This window comes from Malus sylvestris, chromosome 16 (assembly GCF_916048215.2).
Source record: "Malus sylvestris chromosome 16, drMalSylv7.2, whole genome shotgun sequence".
Classification (NCBI taxonomy): domain Eukaryota; kingdom Viridiplantae; phylum Streptophyta; class Magnoliopsida; order Rosales; family Rosaceae; genus Malus; species Malus sylvestris.
This window is the reverse complement of record NC_062275.1, coordinates 37,106,461-37,129,634: the sequence shown is the minus strand read 5'-3', so window position 1 is coordinate 37,129,634 and position 23,174 is coordinate 37,106,461. Positions and strand designations below refer to the sequence as shown.

The window sequence follows — 23,174 nt, the reverse complement described above, 5'->3', positions numbered from 1 at the left end:
ATATTTATAGGTTTCTAATATGTAATGCTTTTATAAAATTTCTTAAGTTTACAAACCCTAGCCGTCACTCTCTCTTCCATTTCAGTTTTCGCCTTTTCTCATACGCTCTCTCTCTCCCCTCCGCTACTTTCTTCCTATCAGTCTCTCTCTCTCTCTCTCTCTCTCTCTCCAAATCAATCTCTCTCCAGTCTTCTCCTGTTCTCCTCGCGGATTCCTTCTTCCAAATCATAATTTTCCCTCGCCCCCTTTCGAATCGGAAGCAGAGGAGGATGGCAGAGGGAGTTCGAATCGGTTCAATCTCTTCCTGATTTTAACTATTAATTTAAAAAAGATTTATTTTTTTGGTTTGGTTGTGTTTAATTTGGTTGATTTAAATTTGGTTGTGTTTTATTTTTTTCGTTTGGTTGTGTTTATTTTTTTCGTTTGGTTGACTTTAATTTGGTTTTGTTTTTGTGTTGTGTTGTTGGTTAATTTTAATTTGGTAAATTAGGAGTTTTCTATTTGTGGTTTATGAAATAGTTTTTCTACTGTTGGGTTTTTCTCCATAACCCGCAACAACCCTCCCTTCACCAAAGATCCCCAATCTCTCTTATTTATTTGTCGATTTATAGGTTTTTATGCTGCACCTGTTTTGCTTTTCTTGATTGTGCATGGTAGTAGAAGGGTGAAATGGTAGATGTCAGCTGTAATGCATAATTCAAATTTCTTGAATGTAATTTGATTCACTTGGAAATTAAGAAATGCAAGGATTGTTGTTTAATTGCTGATGAGCAGCTTAAATCTCATATGTTTCCCGATGGTGCACTTAAATTTCTTGATTGGTTTAGGTGTAATTTGCCAATAACCAGTTGTATATGTTTGTTTTAAGGTATCTCATTAAGTGCATTTGAGGACTGATTGAAGAATGTATTCAATTTTTTCGGCAATTCAGAATTCTTTTTGCTATTGAAGAAGACGAAGAATGGGAGGATAAAAAATAAATAAATAAATAAAAAACCCGAACCGGGCCGAAACCGAACCGAAAAAAAAACCGAACAAAAAAAAACCAAAAAAAAATTGAACCAAACCGAAATTTCGGTTCAGTTTCGGTTTTGGCAAAAAACCGAACCGTTAAGAACCGAACCCAGCCCTATTGCACGGTGAGTGTTATGATATTAAGTTCCCATTTGCATTCCTAGAGATTATTTGGTAGGTCATGTTGACTTGTATTAGGATTCCTATAATTGTGGGATTCCTACTGTAATTGGTTTCCTAGTTTAGGATATAATTATTCTTTCCCTTATTCTTTCCCATATCTGTATAGGGTTGTATATATACCTTGTTTTGATATGAAATAAAATTATCATTGAAAGGCATTCTTTCTTCATGGCACCAGAGCCGGGTTAGAAAAACACTGAACCCTAAATTTTTTTCCTGCCGTGTACCTGATCCATTGCAGCGAGCAACCTTAGGGTTGTTGCTGCCCGTTCCCTGATCGATTGCAGCGAGCACCAGATAGGGTGTTGCTGCCCTGTTGATTTGTCCAACGTGTTCTAGGTCCCATCACCGCTGCTGTTTTTTTTCTCTGCCTAGTTTGTGTCAGTCAACTCCGAAGCAATAGAGAGATGGCTGAAGAAAAGGGGGCTGGTTCACAGATTGTTTCAATGGCTGCTCCAATTATGGTGCAGTCAAAGAATTCAAGCTTTAATATTGGTATGGTTTTGGATGAAAAGAACTATGATTTATGGGCTCCCCTCATTCAAATTCATATTGCTGGAAGGAAGAAGATGGGATATCTTCGTGGGTCTATGAAACGGTACATTCGATTGTCTACATCGAAGGAGATTTGGGACTCCTTGAAGGCAGCCTACTTTGATGAGAATGACGAGGCTAGAATTTATTCGTTGAATCAGAAGGCATCCCGTCTACGTCAGAATGGCCGACCCTTAGCTACCTATTTTGGGGAGCTCACTGAGATCTTCCAAGAATTGGATCACTTTAATAAAGCATCCACGGAGTGTGAGAATGACATCAAAGTGTTTCAGAAATCCACTAAGAGACAACGGGTCTATGTGTTTCTTGGTGGTCTCGATGATGGGTTTGATCAGGTGCATGGAGAAGTGCCGCGGAATGATCCCCCACTTGGCCTGTAGGCTTCTTATGCCTATGTCCGTCGAGAAGCCGATCGAAATGAAGCAATGAAGACAGAGGTTGACAAGGGGGAGTCTGCTGCCATGGCAGCAAGGGCCCGTGGATCATCTAGTGGGTCGAATCGAGAAGGGGTACAAAACCGGCCTGGATCAACTCGGCCGAGCCAGACAAGCCGGGATCGTCCATAAGGTAAATGCCCACACTGTGGCCTGACGGGACACTCCAAGAGTCGTTGTTTTGAGCTGATTGGATATCCCGAGAATTGGGATAAGACCCGTGATCCTCGGTGCAACAAATCTCGAGCCTCCATTGCTGAAACCAAGAATGATTCGGATCAGATAGCGGACAAGGCATCTGCCATGATAGCTGCGGCAGGAAGTGATGGTAAGGCACTCAGTACTTCTACTTGTGCTATGAATATTACATGGATAATTGATTCCGGAGCTACTGAACATATGACTTGTGATTCTAGACAGGTTCCATCACTAAAAACATCCACACAAACCGAGGTCAATGTTGCTAATGGTAATGCCGTCCCTGTTATTGGGGAAGGCGTTGTTTCCCTTTTTCGATACCATGAAACTTGACACTGTTCTTGTGGTTCCCTCTCTAAATTATAATTTGTTGTCCGTTGCTCAAATAACCCTTGCCTTACATTGTTTGGTTATTTTTTGGCCTTATTTTTGTGTTTTTAAGGACATCCGGACGCGGAAGACGATTAGTTATGGTATTAGAAGAGGGAAACTTTATTACTTGGAGTTGACCACCAGTAGTTCTAGCTTGCTGACTCAAGCTCTTTCCGTTGATGATTCTCAAGGGGTTACTAATAAAGTGTCAAACATCTGGATGTGGCACCAGCGCCTTGGGCATGCTTCCTTTGGTTATCTGCATAAGTTATTTCCTAGTTTGTTTGTTAAGAATGATGTTTCTCAGTTTAAGTGTGATGTTTGTGAAATGGCTAAGAGCCATCGAACCTCTTTTCCTCCCAGTTTAAATAAAAGTACCGTTCCTTTTATGATTGTGCATTCTGATGTATGAAGACCGTCAAAAGTAGCCACTCTTGGTGGTGCTCATTGGTTTGTTACTTTTATTGATGATTGTACCCGCATGACTTGGGTTATTTTGTTAAAGTCGAAGAGTGAAGTTAGTTTGGCCTTCCAACAGTTTCATAAAATGATTGTTGTACAATACAACAGGAATATCCAGGTTCTTCGTAGTGACAATGGGGGAGAATATGTTAATATGGAACTTCGTTCATTCTTCGAGTTGCATGGTATTGTTCATCAGACCACGTGTCTGTATACTCTTCAACAGAATGGGGTTGCAGAAAGGAAAAATCGACACTTGTTGGAAATGGTTCGTGCTTCCTTACTTGCGGCACATCTGCCGCTCCATTATTGGGGAGAGGCACTTACGTCTGCAACTTATCTTATTAATCACCTTCCATCTCGGACTCTCAACTTCCATATGCCATTTCAGGCTCTCACATCTCAGACTAGCAGCCCCCCGACTCCCAATCTTCCCCCACGGGTCATCGGATGTGTTGCGTTTGTTCACCTCCATCCACCTCAACGGAAGACTAAACTTGAACCTAGAGCTCTTCGTTGTGTTTTTTTGGGGTATGCTACTACCCAGAAAGGGTATCGTTGTTATCATCCTTCGAGTAAAAAGATGTTTATTACTAAGGATGTGGTTTTTCACGAGACTGAAATGTTCTTTGGTTCCTCCCCGTCCTCACTTCAGGGGGAGTACCGCAATGATGAAGTTCTGACTCACGATAATAAGGATGTGTTGAGCTTAGAGTACACGGCTTCTGGAAGAGGGCAACAGCCCACGGTACCTGGAGAAGGGCAGCAGTCAATGCCCGTGACACCTGGAGAAGGGCAGCAGCCCGTGTTTTCTGGGTTTAGTCCTACCGAGCAGCCTACTGAGGAGCAGCCAACAAGTCAGGAAGAGGAGTAGCCCACGGGTCTCACGGGTATTGAGTTGGAAGATGAGATGCAGCCACCCAATTGCCGTGAAACAGAGCAACAATTACAGCATGTGTCACGAGATACTACTTCTCATAACCAATCGTCTTCTACACCGGATGCACCTCCACTTCGTCGCCTTCCAGAGCGCATTAATAGAGGTATTCCCAAACCCACTTATGAGGCAGATCCTGAGTGTAAACACAAGTATTCCATGAGTGAGCCAAACTCTGATTCCAGAGTGAGATACCCATTAAATCATTATGTGTCTACCTGTCACCTGTCAGAATCAAATAAGTCATTTGTATATCAATTATCTACTGTATCTATTCCTAATAGTGTGCAGGAGGCTTTAGCAGATTCCCGCTGGAAATATGCAATGAACGAGGAATTGAGATCGTTGAAGAAGAATGCTACCTGGGAAATAACTGACTTGCCAGCCGGAAAGAAAACAGTGGGATGCAAATGGGTTTATATAGTAAAATATAAAGCCGACGGAACGGTAGATCGCTTCAAAGCAAGATTGGTGGCAAAGGGGTATACACAGAAATATGGCATTGATTACACTGATACGTTCGCACCAGTGGCAAAGATCAATACAGTTCGTGTTCTACTGTCCTTAGCAGCAAATCTGGATTGGCCTTTGCAACAGTTCGACGTAAAAAATGTTTTCCTCCACGGAGATCTGACTGAGGAGATTTACATGGACCTTCCACCAGGGTGCAGTGATTCGAACAGACGGAAACAAAAGGTATGTAGACTCAAGAAATCACTGTATGGATTAAAGCAGTCTCCGAGAGCCTGGTTTGGTAGATTTACCAAGTCCATGAGGGCATTTGGGTATATACAGAGTAATTGGGATCACACGTTGTTTCTGAAACACCAGAACGGAAAGGTTACGGCTCTAATCGTGTATGTGGATGATATGGTGGTTACTGGTGATGATCCTGTTAAGCAAGCAACCTTGAAAAGTTATTTGTCCACAGAATTTGAAATGAAAGATCTTGGTCCTTTGAAATATTTTCTTGGGATTGAAGTATCAAGATGCAAGTTCGGGATATTTCTATCACAAAGGAAGTATGTTCTTGACCTGTTGGAAGAAACCGGTATGATATCATGTAAGCCGGTGTCTACTCCGTTGGCCGAAGGAATGAAGTTGGGTATAGATCAGAACCAAGTACCGGTTGATAAAGGGAGGTATCAAAGGTTAGTAGGAAGATTAATGTACTTGGCTCACACTAGGCCTGATCTTGCTCATGCCTTAAGTGTGATTAGTCAATATAAGCACAATCCAGGAGAACAACATATGAGTGCAGTTATGAGAATATTGAGTTACTTAAAGGGGAGCCCTGGTAAAGGAATTTTATTTCGGAAAAATGAGCATTTTAGAATTGAGTGCTATACGGATGCTGATTGGGCAGGATCGACGGATGATAGACGCTCGACATCTGGGTATTTCACCTTTGTTGGGGGAAATCTAGTAACGTGGAGAAGCAAGAAGCAGAATGTCGTATCAAGGTCAAGCGTAGAAGCCGAATTTAGAGGCATGGCACTCGGTATTTGTGAACTCTTGTGGCTTAAGTTTCTGTTGCAAGATGTGGGGGTCAAACAAGGTCTGCCTATGAAGTTATTCAGTGACAATAAAGCTACACGGGATATTGCTCATAATCCTGTGCAACATGATCGGACCAAGCATGTAGAGGTTGATCGGTTCTTTATTAAAGAGAAGCTAGATAGTAAAGTAATTGAGGTTCCTCCCATAGGAACGGACGACCAAGTAGCAGATATTCTCACGAAGGCGGTTTCTAGTAACAAGTTCTCCAGATTTCTAGACAAGTTGGGCATGTGCAACATCTATGCACCAACTTGAGAGGGAGTGTTGACTTGTATTAGGATTCCTATAATTGTGGGATTCCTACTGTAATTGGTTTCCTAGTTTAGGATATAATTATTCTTTCCCTTATTCTTTCCCATATCTGTATAGGGTTGTATATATACCTTATTTTGATATGAAATAAAATTATCATTGAAAGGCATTCTTTCTTCTGGTCATGTTGTTAGACGGTCAATTTGGACAGCATGGGTTGAACACAGATGAAACAAGAATTTAACTGATCAATGGTCCTTCCATGTAGTTGATTTGTTTGTTTGTACACATTTCTTAAATGACAAGAATTCACTGATTTGACTTGGATGTTGTTGTATATTCTTAGATATATTGGAGCGACGATGAGTTGGAGCTGATTCGCCAAAGCTCTGTATATCAGGAAACAATTAATCAAAGATCTCAAATCGAAAAGGAATTTTTGGCAATTAGGACGGTAAGTACTTTGATTGTTTTATTATCTGGTTAATGGTTTTGGGACGTTCATGCGTGAACCTCTACCATGTATAAAAAAGGTCGTACTCAGTGCATAAGGTTCCCGCTTTACGCACGGTCTGGGAGAGGTGAACCTCTACCATGTATATGTTTTAAATTTAATATCATCATCTCTATTCGGGGTTTAAACTGTTGGTGGCATGTAATTCAGTGTCCCATTATCTTGAATACAACAACAACAACAAAGCCTTTTCCACAAAGTGGGGTCGGCTGTATAAATCCTAGAACGTCATTGCGCTCGGTTCTGTGCCACGTCTTCTGTTAGATCTAAGTACTCCACGTCTTTTCTTAGAGTATCTTCCAAAGTCTTCCTAGGTATCCCTTTACCCCTTTGGCCTTGTACCTCTGTCTCGTAATCACATATTCTAACCGGAGCGTCTGTAGGCCTTCGTTTCACATGTCCAAACCACCATCTATAGGCCTTCGTCCCATTATCTTGAATGTTTTGGCAAAATTAATCAATTAGAGTAACCAGTCAAATACGACTAGAATAATGTGGCACAAATTCTTCAAAATTTGGAATAGTGGGGCATCTCGTCAGCTTAATAACTTTTGAAACTTAATCAAGTCAATACTGACTTGAGATATGAGATTGTTAATCACTTCTTTGTTATTAACTTCTAGATTCTAATTGTTGTTACGACGTATTTTCAGGCTTTCAAGAACTTCCCTGAAATATCCAAAAGTATCGCCTTTAAGGATTTCATGCACGCATATGCTTTAGGTAAGCTTCTACATTTTAAAGCATTTTCATGTCCAAATCTGTCTGAATTATTTGCTTCAATTGTACTTATTTCCAATTTTTTGCAGAAAATGAATCAGTGCCAGCAGTGTTGTAGATTTTAATGGCATCCAATTTCATATATTTTTTTTAATTAGTTATATCTCCATTTACCTATATACCTATTCATTTTGACTTTATATGACTTGCTACATACAAAACTATTCTAGATATGATTAGTTGCAGCGGTTGCATCTATTAAAGATCCATACAACTTAATGTCACTGGTTCGCGGTGGACTTTGCAGTTACTTCTCGAGCATGGGGAAGCACGAAGGGTTATTCCCTGGTAACACATTTATAAACGTTCCGTTGTAAATAGTGTCTTGAACTTTATGATGGAAGTTCAATTTTTTCCTCTTTACTTATGAATGTTTAGATTTTCAATTTATTTTATAGATCCCATTTGCTGATTTTTTGAATCATGATGGGACTTCAGAATCAATTGTGTTGAGTGACGACGACAAACATTTCTCAGAGGTACTCTCACTCTCTCTCTGCGTTTTTGATTCTCTATCTGACATCTTGATTTAGTTATAGGAGTACAAGAATTTTATATTCTCCTTATTCAGTCTGCACGCTTATCGAAATTGATTCTTTTTTATGTTTTTATTGCTTTATATTAGTTCAGTTATTGGGATGCAAAACGAAATCACTTCTCATATGCTACTTATATATGCAGTTACGAGCTCCCTTCAAAATTTATACATATCAGGTATATGTGTGAACAATGTTCTTGATTTTTCATGCATGTCCTTTATCTGGGCAGGTTATTGCTGACCGCTATTATGCTCCTGGTGAAGAGGTTAGATGCTACTTAATTAAGATGGGTTATTTCCCCTATTTAAAATTAGGGTAAAAGACTGTTTACTACCCTCATGTTTCGTGGTTTTCAACATTTAGTACATCAATTTTTTTTCATCTCAGAGTCATACCTAAAGTGTTAATTTTGGGACAGTTTCATACATCCGTTAGTCAAACTGTTAGTTCTCCCGTTAAGTGATGACGTTGCGCCCATGTGGACAATGATTGGGCGCTACGTGTCATTAAAAAATATTAATTAAAAAAAAAACATAATCCCTTCCCTGCAACCCGCACCCTCCCCAGCTTTTTCTTTCTTCTCTTCTTCTTCTTCTTCTTCTTCTTCTTATCTTCAGGATTTAAAATTTTAAAACAAAAAAAAAAAAATCTGGGCTTTCACCCATCCCGACCCCCCTCCCTCCTTCTCCCTCATTCTCTTCAAGATTTAAAAATTTAAAACAAAAAAAATAAAAAATATGGGTTTTCACCCATCCTGACCCCCTCACTCCTTCTCCCTCCCTTCTCTTCCATGTACCCATCCTCCCCGCACACCCACCCATTCCCCTCCTTTTCCCTCCCTTCTCTCCTTTGCAGTCCACACGGAGCTCTCTCACCCTCCCTCCAATTCCTAACCCTAACATTAATCTGGTATAAAAAAATTTAAAAAAATAAAATAAAATCTGGAATTGCAGGTCGTCAGACTTGATGGGTCCTCAAGGGGCCTTCGATCTCCGCCATAACCATCGTGTCGACGGCGCTCGACCTCCTCCCAGTGGCTTCGGAGGGAGGGGTGGGAGGGCTCTGTGTGGACTGCAGAGGAGAGAAGGGAGGGAGAAGGAGGGGAATGGGTGGGTGTGCGGGTAGGATGGGTGCAGGGAAGAGAGGGGAGGGAGAAGGAGGGAGGGTGTCGGGATGGGTGAAAGCCCAAATTTTGTTTTTTGTTTTTTTTGTTTTAAATTTTTAAATCCTGAAGATAAGAAAGAAGAAGAAGAAGAACAGAAGAAAGAAAAGGAAAAAAAAAACCGAATCTGGGAAGAAGAAGAAGAAAAATCTGGGGAGGGTGCGGGTTACAGGGAAGAAGAAGGGGATTATGGTTTTTATTTTTTTATATAAATATTTTTAATATTTTAATATTTTTAATGACACGTGGCGCCCAATCATTGTCCACATGGGCGCCACATCATCACTTAATGGGAGAACTAACAATTTGACTAACGGATGTATGAAATTGTCCTAAAATTAACACTTTAGGTACGACTCTGGGATGAAAAAAAATTGATGTACTAAATGTTGAAAACCATGAAATATGAGGGTAGTAAATAGTCTTTTACCCTTAAAATTACAAGCACCCTTTGAAATTTCTTTTTTGTTTTGAAACAATTGATCAATTTTTGTTTTTGTAGACGACTCGTTAACATTTTCACCCATACTCGTTTTAAATCACTCTCGTTTGGGTTTGAAATTTTCATGACCTTCTGCTAATTTCTTATGTATTTTTTTTTAAGAGTTAGCAAAACTTTTTATTCCTCAGTGGCCATTGTGTGTTAACAGATCAGGATAACCGCACATGCACATAAGGTCTATGTTAGAGTAAAAAGCACAATATTGTTTGAGATATGCTGTGGAATTAATGTTTAGAAGTTACTGGAAGTTTTGGGTTTTCCAGTAATACATACTGTATGCAGAGGCGGATCCATTCAGGGACTAGGGTGGTCCCAGGACCACCCAACGGCCTGGAGTTGTGCGGAGGAGAGATATGCAGCGGTGACTCTCTGCAGACTGCAGATGAAAAAGAAAGAAGAAGGTTGTTTTCTTGTTAAACTGAATCGGCCAAAACGCACCGTTTGAGTCCAATACAATTAAAATGAATGTGTGAGCCCAATTCCCATTTTAATATTTTATATAAGAGACCCTAATCGGTAATCCCAATGCCCAATCCCTTTTTCCTCTCTCCCCAGTTTCCTTTTTCGTTCTAACCGCATATGACCAAGCCACCACCTGTCCACCTCTCTCCTCTCAAACACCGCTTCATTTCTTAATTTTATTTTTGTTATTTTAATACTGTCCTAATGTCTAAATTTAAATAAGTTTTCTAATTTTAGTCCAAAATAGAATGCTATTAAATTGATGTGTATCGGATAAAATTGTTAGATTCCTAATATATACTAGTTAGTGCTTGGATTGTAATTTATGATTTTTTTTATATTGATTTGATCATGTGATGGTTAATTTCTATATATATGTTTTGTTTTTCAACAAATATACATATGTTTTTATCTCCATTAATTTATATGAATTTTTGTTTTAGGGCAAAAGACTGTTTACTACCCTCATGTTTCGTGATTTTCAACATTTAGTACATCAAGTTTTTTTCGTCCCAGAGTCATACCTAAAGTGTAAATTTTGGGACAGTTTCATACATCCGTTAGTCAAACTGTTAAGTCTTCCGTTAACTGATGACGTGGCGCCTACGTGGACAATGAATGGGCACCACGTGTCAATAAAGGTCCCATGTGGATATTAAAATAATACAAAATTACAAACAAAAAAATACAAAATTACAAACAAAAAAAACAAAAAAAACAAAATCTGGGTTCGGCCCTCCCTCCTTCTCCCTCCTTCTCCTTCCCTTCTCTTCCCCGCACACCCACCCATTCCCCTCCTCTGGACTCACCCTTACCGACCCCCTCCCTCATTCTCCCCACCTCCTCTGCACTCACCCCTACCGGTCACCACCTCAACCTCCACGGGACCACCGACACCGTCGCTACGAAAACCACCATCAATAAAGGTCCTTCGTCTTCATCACCACACCATGACCAGATCCGAGCCGTACGATTGAACACGACCTCGAAGTACTTTGCGATTTGCTGCATTATCTTTCGCTTTGGGTTGGGGTCGGTGAGTTGCTGACTCCGTTGCCGTTGGTGGGTCTCCATGATTGCCCCAATCTTGAGGTTATGCATTGACAGCCCCGCCATGACAGATGGACCTTTAGCCTCTAGGAGAGCTTCTTCCTGACTGGGATTGAAAGCTTAGCCCAGAAATTTTATTTTATTTTTTAAAATTTTTTAAATTGAGTGGGTCGGGGGTCGGTGGTCCCGTGGAGGTGGTGACCGGTAGGGGTGAGTGCAGAGGAGGTGGGGAGAATGAGGGAGGGGGTCGGTAAGGGTGAGTCCAGAGGAGGGGAATGGGTGGGTGTGCAGGGAAGAGAAGGGAGGGAGAAGGAGGGAGAAGGAGGGAGGGCCGAACCCAGATTTTGTATTTTTTTTTTTTTTTTTGTAATTTTGTATTTTTTTTTTGTAATTTTGTATTATTTTAATATCCACATGGGACCTTTATTGACACGTGGTGCCCATTCATTGTCCACGTAGGCGCCACGTCATCAGTTAACGGAAGACTTAACAGTTTGACTAACGGATGTATGAAACTGTCCCAAAATTTACACTTTAGGTATGACTCTGGGACGAAAAAAACTTGATGTACTAAATGTTGAAAATCACGAAACATGAGGGTAGTAAACAGTCTTTTGCCCTTTGTTTTAATAATTGAATGTGTAGAAATTAAGAACATGGTACGACATAATACATGAAAATCATACTCGATTAGTTTAAACAATGTTATTTCGAATAGTACAACTCGGGAAGAGATCGGGTCCAGATCTCTCCCATCAAAGGCCCAAGAACAAATGATCCGGACCGTTGAAATTTAATCAAACGGCTACAATTATTATAACTTTTAGAAGAGCCTCCTGTTTGTAACCGTTGGATCAAATTTCAACGGTCCGGATCACTTGATCGTGGCCTTTGATGGGAGAGATCCGAACTCTTCCCGTTCAACTCCAATACTGGGACCACCCAATGATAAAAGTCTGGATCCGCCACTGACTGTATGTATGTATTAAAAGTTACTGAAAATTTAATACATACTGTATGTATTAAATTTTCACTCACTTTCCCTGTTATGCATTTATATATTAGAGTAAAGTACAAAAAACTACCTCAACTATTGGTGTCACGACACTTTCATACCTCATCTTTTAAAATTGACAATGTCATACCTCATCTTTAAATTTGGTCCAATGTTATACCTTCCATTACTTGGCCGTTTACTTTCAGTTAAATGCTGACGTGGCTTAATTCGGAGCCCACTTCTATTAAAAAATCATTAAAATATTATTAAAAACTAAAAAAAATTATTTAATATTTTTTAAATATTAAAATAATAAAGAAAAGTAAAAAAAAAAAAAACAACCCTCAATTCGTCCCTCCCCCTCCTCTCTCTTCTCCCCATCTTCATCTTCTTCCCCCCACCTGCAACCCCCAACAAAAAAAATAAAAAATCCAATTTGTCTTCCCCCCGCACCCACCCTCAGTTTGTCTCCCCCCCCCCCAAACCCCCTCTTCTCCCTCCTGCAACCCAGAAAAAAAAAACAAAAAAAAAAAACACCCAGATCCCATCGACGAGAAGGTGGAGGATGGGTGCGGAAGAGGATGTGGAGAATGGATGAGAGTGGTGGATTTGGGGTTGGCAGGGGGTTAGGTTTGGGGGGGGGGGGATGGGGTGGAGAACTGGGTTCGCTTTGGATTTTTTTTTTCTTTCTTTTTCTTCTCCTTCTTCTTCTTTCTGGGTTCCGGGGGGGGGGGGGGTTGGGGACCGAACTGGGTTGGGTTGGGGTTTTTTCTTCTTCTTCTTCTTCTTTTTCTTCCCGGGGGGGGGGGGGTGGGGACCGAACTGGGTTGCAGGGGGTTGGGGGGCGGCGAACTGGGTTGGGTTGGATATATATATATATATATATATATATTTTTTTTTTTCCTTTTCTTCTTCTTCCTCCTCTTCTCCTTCTTCTTCTTCCCGGGGGGGGGGGGGTTGATGGGTTTTCAAATTTTTTTTTCTTTTGGTTGAAGATTAAGCAGGGAAGAAGATGAAGATGGAGAGAGAGAGGGGGGAAAAGACGAACAGAGGGATTTTTTTTATATTTATATTTATTTTTTACTTTTCTTTATTATTTTAAAAAATATTAAATAATTTTTTTTAGTTTTTAATAATATTTTATTAATTTTTTAATAGAAAGTGGGTCCTGAATCAAGTCACGTCAGCATTTAACTGAAAATGAAACGGCCAAGTAATGGAAGGTATAACATTGGACCAAATTTAAAGATGAGGTATGACATTGTCAATTTTAAAAGATAAGGTATGAAAGTGTCGTGACATCAATAGTTGAAGTAGTTTTTTGTACTTTCCCCTATATATTATGAATGGATGGTACATGGCAACATCCTGTGAAGCATTTCGTGACTATGGTTACGTTACAGAAGTGGTTGTTTAAAGTTGTCACTCCTGACATCAATTTGTATATGTTATAGGTACTGGTAAGATACGGAAAATTTTCAAATGCTACCCTGCTGCTAGACTTTGGGTGTTTACACTTTCATACAACATTCACGACTAGGTCAGTCTGGGATTTCAGTTTACTTTAGTCACAGTGATCGCTTTGTTATGTTGTGAAATCTTTCTATAACTTAATTCACACCTCTTTACTTTGGTTTAACACTTTGAATAGCGGTTTGCTTTTGGTAACAAAATTAATCTTTTTGTTATGTCGGGAAAATCTTTCTGTAGCTTAATTCATACTTCTTACTTTGATTTAACACTTTGGCTAGAAGTTTGTTTCTGGTAACGAAACTATTCTCTCTTTGACTCGATAAACAGGAATAGTTTTGATCTAGCACTTGCTTTTGAACCTCTTTGATAAGTTGGAAGTCTTTCATGGGAGCGTAGTAATTGCAATTTAGTTGAGTACTTGTAATCTCTTTGTTCAGTAAGTTTGCTTCAAGACTCAAGCGCACTTAATTATTCTGTAACCCAGTGTTAATTAGTAAGACACTTACTACACGTTCTACATCATTTCTTGCCAGATGATGGTTTTGATATATTTAATCTGTAAATGTTTGGGGATGCACATGGTCTATTTTCAGGTCCCAGTGCAGTATACCTCATCTTGATGTCCTTCGTGCAATGAAGTGGGAACTGATAGACATATATTGTGTGGCTGAGATACTACCACTTGTATGCAGATTAGAGAGTTAGAGAGTTAGTTAGGCAGTTTGGTTAGAATATTGAGAAAGGTATAAATACTGTTGTATGTGAGATTGCTTAGTAATGAAGAAAAGTGATATGCTGAAAGTTTATGGTTTCTACTTATCTCTCTAAATTTCTTGAATCTCTTCTTCCTCTCACTACATTACTGTAGGTTAATATGGTATCACTCACCATTAGAGCTTGATCAGCTTCTTCGGTCCGAGTCTTCCGCAGCCCCAACACTTCGTCTTCCTCTGAATTCTTGCTTCTTGCACGCGTTTCTTGATTGATTTGACTTCGTCTTCTCTGATTTCTAGGGTTTATTGTTTCCGGGTGCTCTGCAACTACGATCTGGTTGCGTCTTCGTCTTCTTCCACTATTGCACTCCAGGTGTTTGCTACATTGTCTTAGTGAGTTTCTGCAACGATGGTAACAGCTTCTCAACTTCAGCTTCTTCAATCTCCAATCACTGTTCTAGTTTCGTCAATTTCTACATCTGTGAATGTTAAGTTGGATGATTCGAATTATCTCACTTGGCATTTTCAAATGCAATTACTGCTTGAGAGTAATGGAATTCTAGGGTTTGTCGACGGCACGCATCCCTGTCCTCCTCGACATTCCTCACAATCTGGAGATTCTGGTGTTAATTCCTCAAATTCAACGACTTCTTCTGCTAGTGATGAGTATTTGATTTGGATGATGCATGATAAAGCCCTGATGCAGTTACTTACTGCTTTTTTGAGTCCAATGGCTCTGTCGTGTGCTATTGGCAGTACAAGCTCTCGAGATCTCTGGATTCGATTGCAAGAACAATTCTCCACAGTCTCCAAGACTAGCATATTTCAGATGAAGTCCAATCTTCAAACCATTAAAAAGGGATCTGATTCTGTTGCTCAATACTTACAGAAAATCAAAGAGGCCAGAGATTATCTTTCAGCTGCTGGGGTGTATTTTGTTGATGAAGATATTGTCATTCTTGCGTTGAATGGTTTGCCACCAGAGTATAATACATTCAGAACAGTAATAAGGGGGCGTGAGAATGTTATCTCTCTGAAGGAGTTTAGGACACAATTACTTGCTGAAGAAGCTATTCTGGAATCCACTGTTAATGCACCATTTATGACTGCAATGGTTGCCCATACTTTACCTCCGAGAGCACCTACTCAATCTAATTTTGTATATGGTGGTTTCAAGCAGTTCAATGCTCCAAAAAACAAGGGGAAGGGCCGGTTTCATCCAAATAACAGAAGTTTTTCATCCAAGCCATATTTTCCCACTCAAACTTATGTTCTCCAAACTCCAAGTCCTGGTGTTTTTGGTTCCTTTCCTCATCCGCAGCACTCCCCTCCTTCTGCTCCACCCCTCCTCTCTTGTCAGCTTTGCAACTGTGATGGTCATTCTGCGCCTTTCTGTCCATCAAATTCTTCTGCGAAATCACGATGTCAGATTTGTGGCAGGTTTAATCACAGTACATGGTTCTGTTTTTACAATGACAAGGGTCCCAACTATATTGGTGCTGGCAATAGTTCCTCTCCCTCTCAGATGGTTTCTTATCCACAACAAGGGCATCCATATTCTCAGCAGTCTTCTTATACACAGCAAGGGTCTTCATCACAGTTTCCTGCTCAACAACATATTCAGTCTCAGGCACCAATGCAGGCTTTTCATACTATGGTGACACACCCATCTCCTCGAGCAGCATCTTCCTCTACTTCACAAGTTTGGATAACTGATTCCGGCGCAACGAATCATATGACTGCTGATCTCTCCAATCTGTCTCTAGCTTCACCCTATCCCACTAATGAAGTCATACAAACTGCCAATGGTGAAGGTTTGCCTGTATCTCACATTGGTAGTACTGTTATAAAACCATCTCTCCATCCTATAAAATTGAATTTTGTGTTATATGTTCCCAAATTAACACAGAATCTTCTATCTGTCCATCGCATCTGTTTGGATAATAATTGTTGGCTTATTTTTTATGCCTTCTGTTTTTTGATCCAGGACAAGGCCACAGGGAGGGTACTCTATAAAAGATTGTGCAGTAATGGACTCTACCCACTCTCATCTCTAGCCAATGTGTCACCTGCCGCTTCTCAAAGCATTGCTTCAAATAAAGCCCTCATTGGTAAGTTGGTTACCTCTACTACCTGGCACAATAGATTAGGACATCCATCTAATTCAGTTGTCTCTCTCATGTTGCATAAGTCCAAAGTTGCTTTTACAAAAGACCCAAATCCGGTTCTGTGTCCTAGTTGTCTTGAGGGTAAATTCTGTAAACTTCCATTTGCATTAAGTGTCAATAAATCTGTAACTCCTTTTGAAGTAGTGCATAGTGATCTTTGGGGTCCTGCACCTTGTAAATTTGTGGATGGATATCGGTACTATGTTACCTTCATTGATGAGTGTACCCGGTATTCCTGGATTTTCCCATTGATTAATAAATCAGATCTTTGTGCCACTTTTATTGCTTTTCATGCTTATGTTCTCACTCAATTCTCTACAAACATTAAAATATTGCAAAATGATGGTGGTGGTGAGTACATTAGCAAGTCTCTTCAGTATTTTCTTCTCCAAAAGGGCATTTCTCATCAAAAATCTTGTCCTTATACCCCTAAACAAAATGGGATGGCTGAGAGAAAACACAGACACGTTATTGAAACCACAATTACTTTGTTGCAAACAGCTAAACTACCTTCACAGTTTTGGTCCTTTGCATGTCAAACCGCCATTTATCTCATTAATAGAATGCCTACTCCCATTCTACATAACCAGTCTCCTTTTGAAGCCTTATATGGTGTTGTTCCAGTGATTCATCACTTACGAACATTTGGTTGTGCTTGTTATCCTTTCTTAATACCTTACAATGCTACCAAACTTCAAGCTAAGACTACAAAATGTGTGTTTTTGGGATATGCATCCAAATTCAAGGGATTCATATGTTTTGCAGTTTCTCAACATAAATTCTTTGTGTCTAGACATGTGGTGTTTAGTGAACATGAGTTTCCTTATACAGATTTGTTGTCACGAGCCACCACACCCCAATCTACCAATTCTGTTCACATTACTGATATGTCATCTCTTCTTGTAGTCCCCTCACAACATGTAGTCACTATACCCTCCTCTCATACTCCCATTCCTCCTGAGTCTCCATTACATTCCCCTTCTGCTCCCAGGTCTTCATCCTTCTCACCAACCACATCTCATTTCCTTGATCCACCACCCTCTCCTCAGTCCATTACTGGTGCAGTTTCAACCACTGATCACATCCATGTGGTACTAGAACATAGTCCTGTTACACTACAAGTGGTTCCTTCCATTCCCTCCTTGAATATACATCCTATGCAGACTAGGAGTAAGAGTGGTATCAGCAAAAAGAAGGTTCTTTTGTCTGCCCTTGCTACTTCCATGGATGCTAACTTGTCTATGTGTGAACCTCAAACATACAAATCTGCTCTCAAGAGTCCTGTGTGGTTTCAAGCAATGAAGGAAGAGATCAGTGCTTTGCATACTCAAGGAACATGGAGTTTAGTTCCTTTACCAGCAAACAAGAATTTAGTAGGGTGTAAATGGATTTTCAAACTCAAGAGACATTCCAATGGTTCAATTGCACGACATAAAGCTCGATTGGTTGCCAAGGGATTTAGTCAAGAACCTGGTCTGGATTACAGTGAGACCTTTAGTCCAGTTGTTAAACCCACCACAATGAGGATTGTTTTAGCACTTGCTGCTCAATTTAATTGGTCACTTCGGCAACTAGATGTCAAGAATGCGTTTCTCCATGGAATCTTACAGGAGGAGGTGTATATGGATCAGCCACCTGGCTTTGAGGATCCCCAGAATCCCACTTTGGTATGTCAGTTGCATAAATCCCTGTATGGCTTAAAACAGGCCCCGAGGGCATGGAATGACAGGTTTACTTCTTTTCTGCCTACGTTGGGCTTCCATACCACCTATTCTGATTCCTCCTTATTTGTGAAAACTGTTGGTGCCAATATTGTGCTCTTATTGCTATATGTCGATGATATTATCATCACAGGCAGTGCAACCACTGCGATTCAGCAAGTCATTGATGCTTTAACTTTTGAATTTGACATCAAGGACTTAGGTCCTCTTCACTACTTTCTGGGAATTCAGATTTCCAAGACTGCCAAGGGGTTATTTTTGTCCCAACAGAAATATGTGCAGGATCTCCTTGTCAAAACAGAAATGCTTGACTCCAAACCTTGTGAAACACTATGCTTACCTTATAACAGATTACTCAAGGATGATGGTGAACCCTATCCTAATCCTACTTTATATAGGAGTGTGGTGGGTGCTCTTCAATATCTAACGTTCACGCGACCTGATATAGCTTTCTCTGTGCATCAAGTCTGTCAGTTTATGCAGCATCCCATGGTCTCTCATTTCACTGTCGTTAAAAGGATTCTGAGGTATTTGAAGGGCACTATGACTTGTGGCATTACCAATTCTAAAGGGGACTTGGCACTATCTGCATTTAGTGATGCCGATTGGGCTGGAGATCCCAATGATCGGCGATCTACAACAGGGTCTGTGGTGTTCCTCGGGAATAACCCTATATCATGGTCCTCTAAGAAACAGCAGACAGTGTCCCGATCTTCGACTGAAGCAGAGTATCGTGCTTTATCTTCCAATGCAACAGAACTTGATTAGATTCAACAAATCCTTGCTTTTCTGCATTTTCCGATTTCTGCCCCTCCTGTTTTATACTGTGACAACCTTTCTGCTATAGCCTTGTCTTTCAATCCCGTCCAACATCAATGGACCAAACACATTGAAATTGATGTGCATTTTGTTCGAGAGCGGGTTTCTCAGAACAAGCTTGTGGTGCAGTTTGTGTCCTCAAAGGAGCAGTTTGCTGACATCTTATCCAAAGGCCTCAGGTCTTCATTGTTTCTTTTTCATTGTAACAATTTCATGTTAGGATCATCCAAACATGAGATTGAGGGAGGATGATAGACATATATTGTGTGGCTGAGATACTGCCACTTGTATGCAGATTAGAGAGTTAGTTAGAGAGTTAGTTAGGCAGTTTGGTTAGAATATTGAGAAGGGTATAAATACTGTTGTATGTGAGATTGCTTAGTAATGAAGAAAAGTGATATACTGAAAGTTTATGGTTTCTACTTCTCTCTCTAAATTTCTTGAATCTCTTCTTCCTCTCACTACATTTCTGTAGGTTAATAAGAACTTCTGAAGAGACATCACAGACCGATTGGTAGTGATGTCAATGGTTTTAACTCTTCAATGGTGCTAGCTAATCTCCTCCAAGGGGCCGGCCTCCTAGAGAGAAAGGGAGAGAAATGATCTCCCCAATTTTTTCCAAAAGAAACCCTAAAAGAATTTTGGCTATAAAGTTCTTTATATAGTCCCTTCAATTAAGTGACCTAGAGAACAAAAAGCCTTTCTTTCAACATATAGCCGGCCATCTTAGGGCTTTTGGGCTGTTTGGGCCCTCTTGAATCTTTATTCATTAAGTTGTCATACAACTTAAGTTAATGAACTTGACATTCGAAGCTCATTGGGCCTTAAGGCCCAAAAACTAACCCGAGATCTAAAACGAACTTATTCGTTTGATTAATCATCATATTAATTAATCCTTACCATAAATAATTAAACCATTTAATTATCCTTACTCATTTTTGTTGTTTCTTCAATCTCTATCTTACACGGTGTACGATCCATTAGGTTTCTTTTAGCGAGACAGTGGGCGATTAGAACTCTTTCAAATTGATTGTGAATTGAAACTTACTTTCAATTCTCCCTTTAGTGATTATACACGTTTAGGGCTTCCACAAACCATGAGTGACACCTAGCAGTATGTCATGGTTACCCAAGCTAATCAGAAGAGGTGGAGAACCTATTTAGTTTAGGATTACAATGTAATACGGTCTTTCTCTAATACAATACTCTTGACCACATTGTTTGGTTTGATAGTTTATTCATGTCTACTATCCAATGTAATTTGGAACGACTTCCTAAATCTCATTTATACTCTGGCCAGAGATTCTTAATCATATCATAGAGTATTCTCCCTCAAACGGTTTGAAGGTTAGAGATCCTTTGTTGCGCATTCACTTGCCTCCATGGCTAAGTGGTTTAATCCCAACTATGTCATGGACACCCTATGATGGAGTGACTTTGACATAGTCAAAGATCAATGACCCAACCACAAGACAACTATGATGCCTCAGGTCAAATGACTACTTTGCATTATCTCAACCATGAGTTCTCATGTGACATGAGTATGAGAACTTTTTGTTGATCGCGTTCAGTGAACTCATTCTCTATTGAGCACCTACGTACTTGTCTTGGTGTCAGTCACACCAATGACTCGAGACCAGTCACTTTTCCTGAGAGAAGACACGGCACGTACTGATCTTAACGAACTGTCAATGCCCAATTGGCAATCCTATGATCAGGAACGTTTATGATATGTATACGAAAGAGAATGGTCTCATGAATCTAACTTCTTTAAATTAAATTCTCCTAATTACATATTCCTTGGACTTATCGTTTAAGCATATAATATTTATATGAGATGGCTTAAAACAATAATCTTTGCCCTTGATATTAAACTAGATTAGTTTAACATGTGAAATGTCTATAAAATATCATCATATGATTGGTTTTAGGGCACATTTCCAACAAATGGATTCTTTCACTATCAAAGTTGGTATTGTTACACTATCTATTTTATTTCCATTTTTCTTTTCCCCCTATTTTTGTTCCTTTGCCTACATGATGGCCCTTATCACCCCTATCTAGTGGGTACTCTATAAATCACCAAATACTCTTGGTTTATTAATCTGTTTATCCGCGTTATGACTTGATATCTTGTGATGAAAATCTTTTACTGATTACAATAATCATGTAATGACATAGGGAAGTTAGGTCCGGTAGTAGAAAAGGGAAAGAAATTCCGGAGTCACTTCGTGCATTTGCTCGTGTTCTATGTTGCACCTCTCCTCAAGGTGTGTTTCTCTTCATGTTACCTTACTCGCATGCATTGCTTGGTATGCTTCTAACCTCATTTTACCTTTATGAGCCATCTGCAAATAGTTTCTTGATTGTTTCTTAATATTCAGAACTTAGTGACATGGCCAAGGAAGCTGCAGAGCATGATGATCGATTCGCTCGACGTCCTTTAAAAAATAGCAGCAGAGAGATTAAAGCACATCAGATGTTATCAGGATTAACCCAATTAGCTGTGGCTATTGATGCATCTATCAAGGTAAAGATGCTAGCTTTTTACCTCTTCCGTTTACAGAACTTGCCTAACTTTTTACACCAATTACAGTTCTTGTGAATTAAGGAATTCTAAAGCACATCAGATGTTGTAACATACTCATTTTGGTTGAGATATTAATGAAATTGAGGAATTTTATAACTTGGGAAGCAGTAATAAACATATGAAAAGTGAAATTTTAATATACTCATTCTATGGTTTACATAATGTTGCATCTGACTAATACAATGTAGTAACTCTTTTTTTTGCTTCTTGAGTGTATGCATAGTCTTTGGGACCCGTAAGTTCTCCCATTGCATGCGAAAGACTTTCTATCCGGAGGCAAATGGCTCGGGATCTCCTCAATGGTGAACTTCGTGTCCTCAAATCTGCTTCTGCGTGGCTCAGAAACTACTGCGACACGTTGACTACAACAGATTGCCATGGATAACGATATTGGTTTTGCAAAACCACCAAAGACTCAAGAGAGATAATATCGTTGGAGACTATTTACGCGGTCAGACACAGGTACAAGTTATTTACTTTGATATCTCTTTTCAGAAAAATGAAACTATGTATATGAATAAGCATTTTTTAAGAGAGTCATAATTAGTATGAACCTCCTCCCTTGATTTAGGAGCTCCTAGACAACTCCTATAGACGTTACCCTTATCTATTTGCGAGGATGTTACTGTTAGGACATATACAATTAAATGGGCAACTGCAAAGATAAAATTAAATGGGCAAATATAAAAGTTACAATATCATTATACATATACTGAAACCCAGTTCTCTGGCACTGTTTTGCACTGTTAATGAACAGTGTAATGGCGGAAATGCCCTCTTCTTCTCCTTGCTTTACCGTTTCTTGCCCTTTTCACAGTAAAAAGACGCTTATACCCTCCCTGTCCACATGGTGATCATCGTTGCATCTTCCGGCTTTGCTCGCTGCCCACGAGTCCATCATCGTTGAAGATGCCTCTTCTGCTTCATTCCGTTTCTCTCATCCAAAAAATTAATCGCTGCTTCTCAAACTCTCTCTCTGTCTCGCACCGCCACCACCAGGCGCTGCAGCCGCTCAAAGGCTGGGTCTCCAAAGGCGTCGTTTTGTAAAACCCTCTCTACTCAAGGCAAGTAATTTCATGCCCAATTTGGAATTTAAATCTATTTACTTTTTTGAGTTGATTTGGGGTGCCATCGTCTGAGAAATCTCAAGATTCCAGTATTCAAATTTTGGGTTCTCTTCAGACTTCACAATTGTGAACTGGGCAGCCAGTGCAACTGGTTACAGAGCTTCCTGTGAGTTAAAGTTTTAAAATTTTGTTTGAATTTTTTTAGAGTTTTTATCATTTTTGTTGTCTCTGCTGCTGCTTTGGATTTTATTTATCTATGATTTTTATGCGATGTTTATGTGTAGCCATTCGAATTAGTGTTTCTATGTTGATCACTTGATTGTAGCGACAATCTTAGATTTTGATTAGGCAGCTTGAAGAATTTGGTAAATAGGGTTAAAAGCAATCTGATTTGAATGTTGATAGCATTCGTTTTGTTTTAGAACTCAAAGCCATCAACAACTTATTGGCCCTTGCAGTTGGATTAAAGCAAAAGAAAAGTGTGAACAGGATTGTAAAGAAGCTACAATTGTTTCTTAACCCGTTGTTTAGTTTCTTCTATCTTTGAATTCATTGGATTTCATTGGATTTAATTTCTCATTGTTATTTGATTTCGTAGTTCTTATCAAGTGCTTCTCCACCAGTTCACCTAGATGCTTGCCACCACCAGT

General features: G+C 39.7%; 1 pseudogene; it reads left to right on the top strand.

Annotated features, from left to right (window-relative positions):
• Positions 1-6,179: 6,179 nt before the first annotated feature.
• On the top strand, positions 6,180-19,625 carry LOC126609345 (fructose-bisphosphate aldolase-lysine N-methyltransferase, chloroplastic-like; annotated as a pseudogene).
• Positions 19,626-23,174: the final 3,549 nt, after the last annotated feature.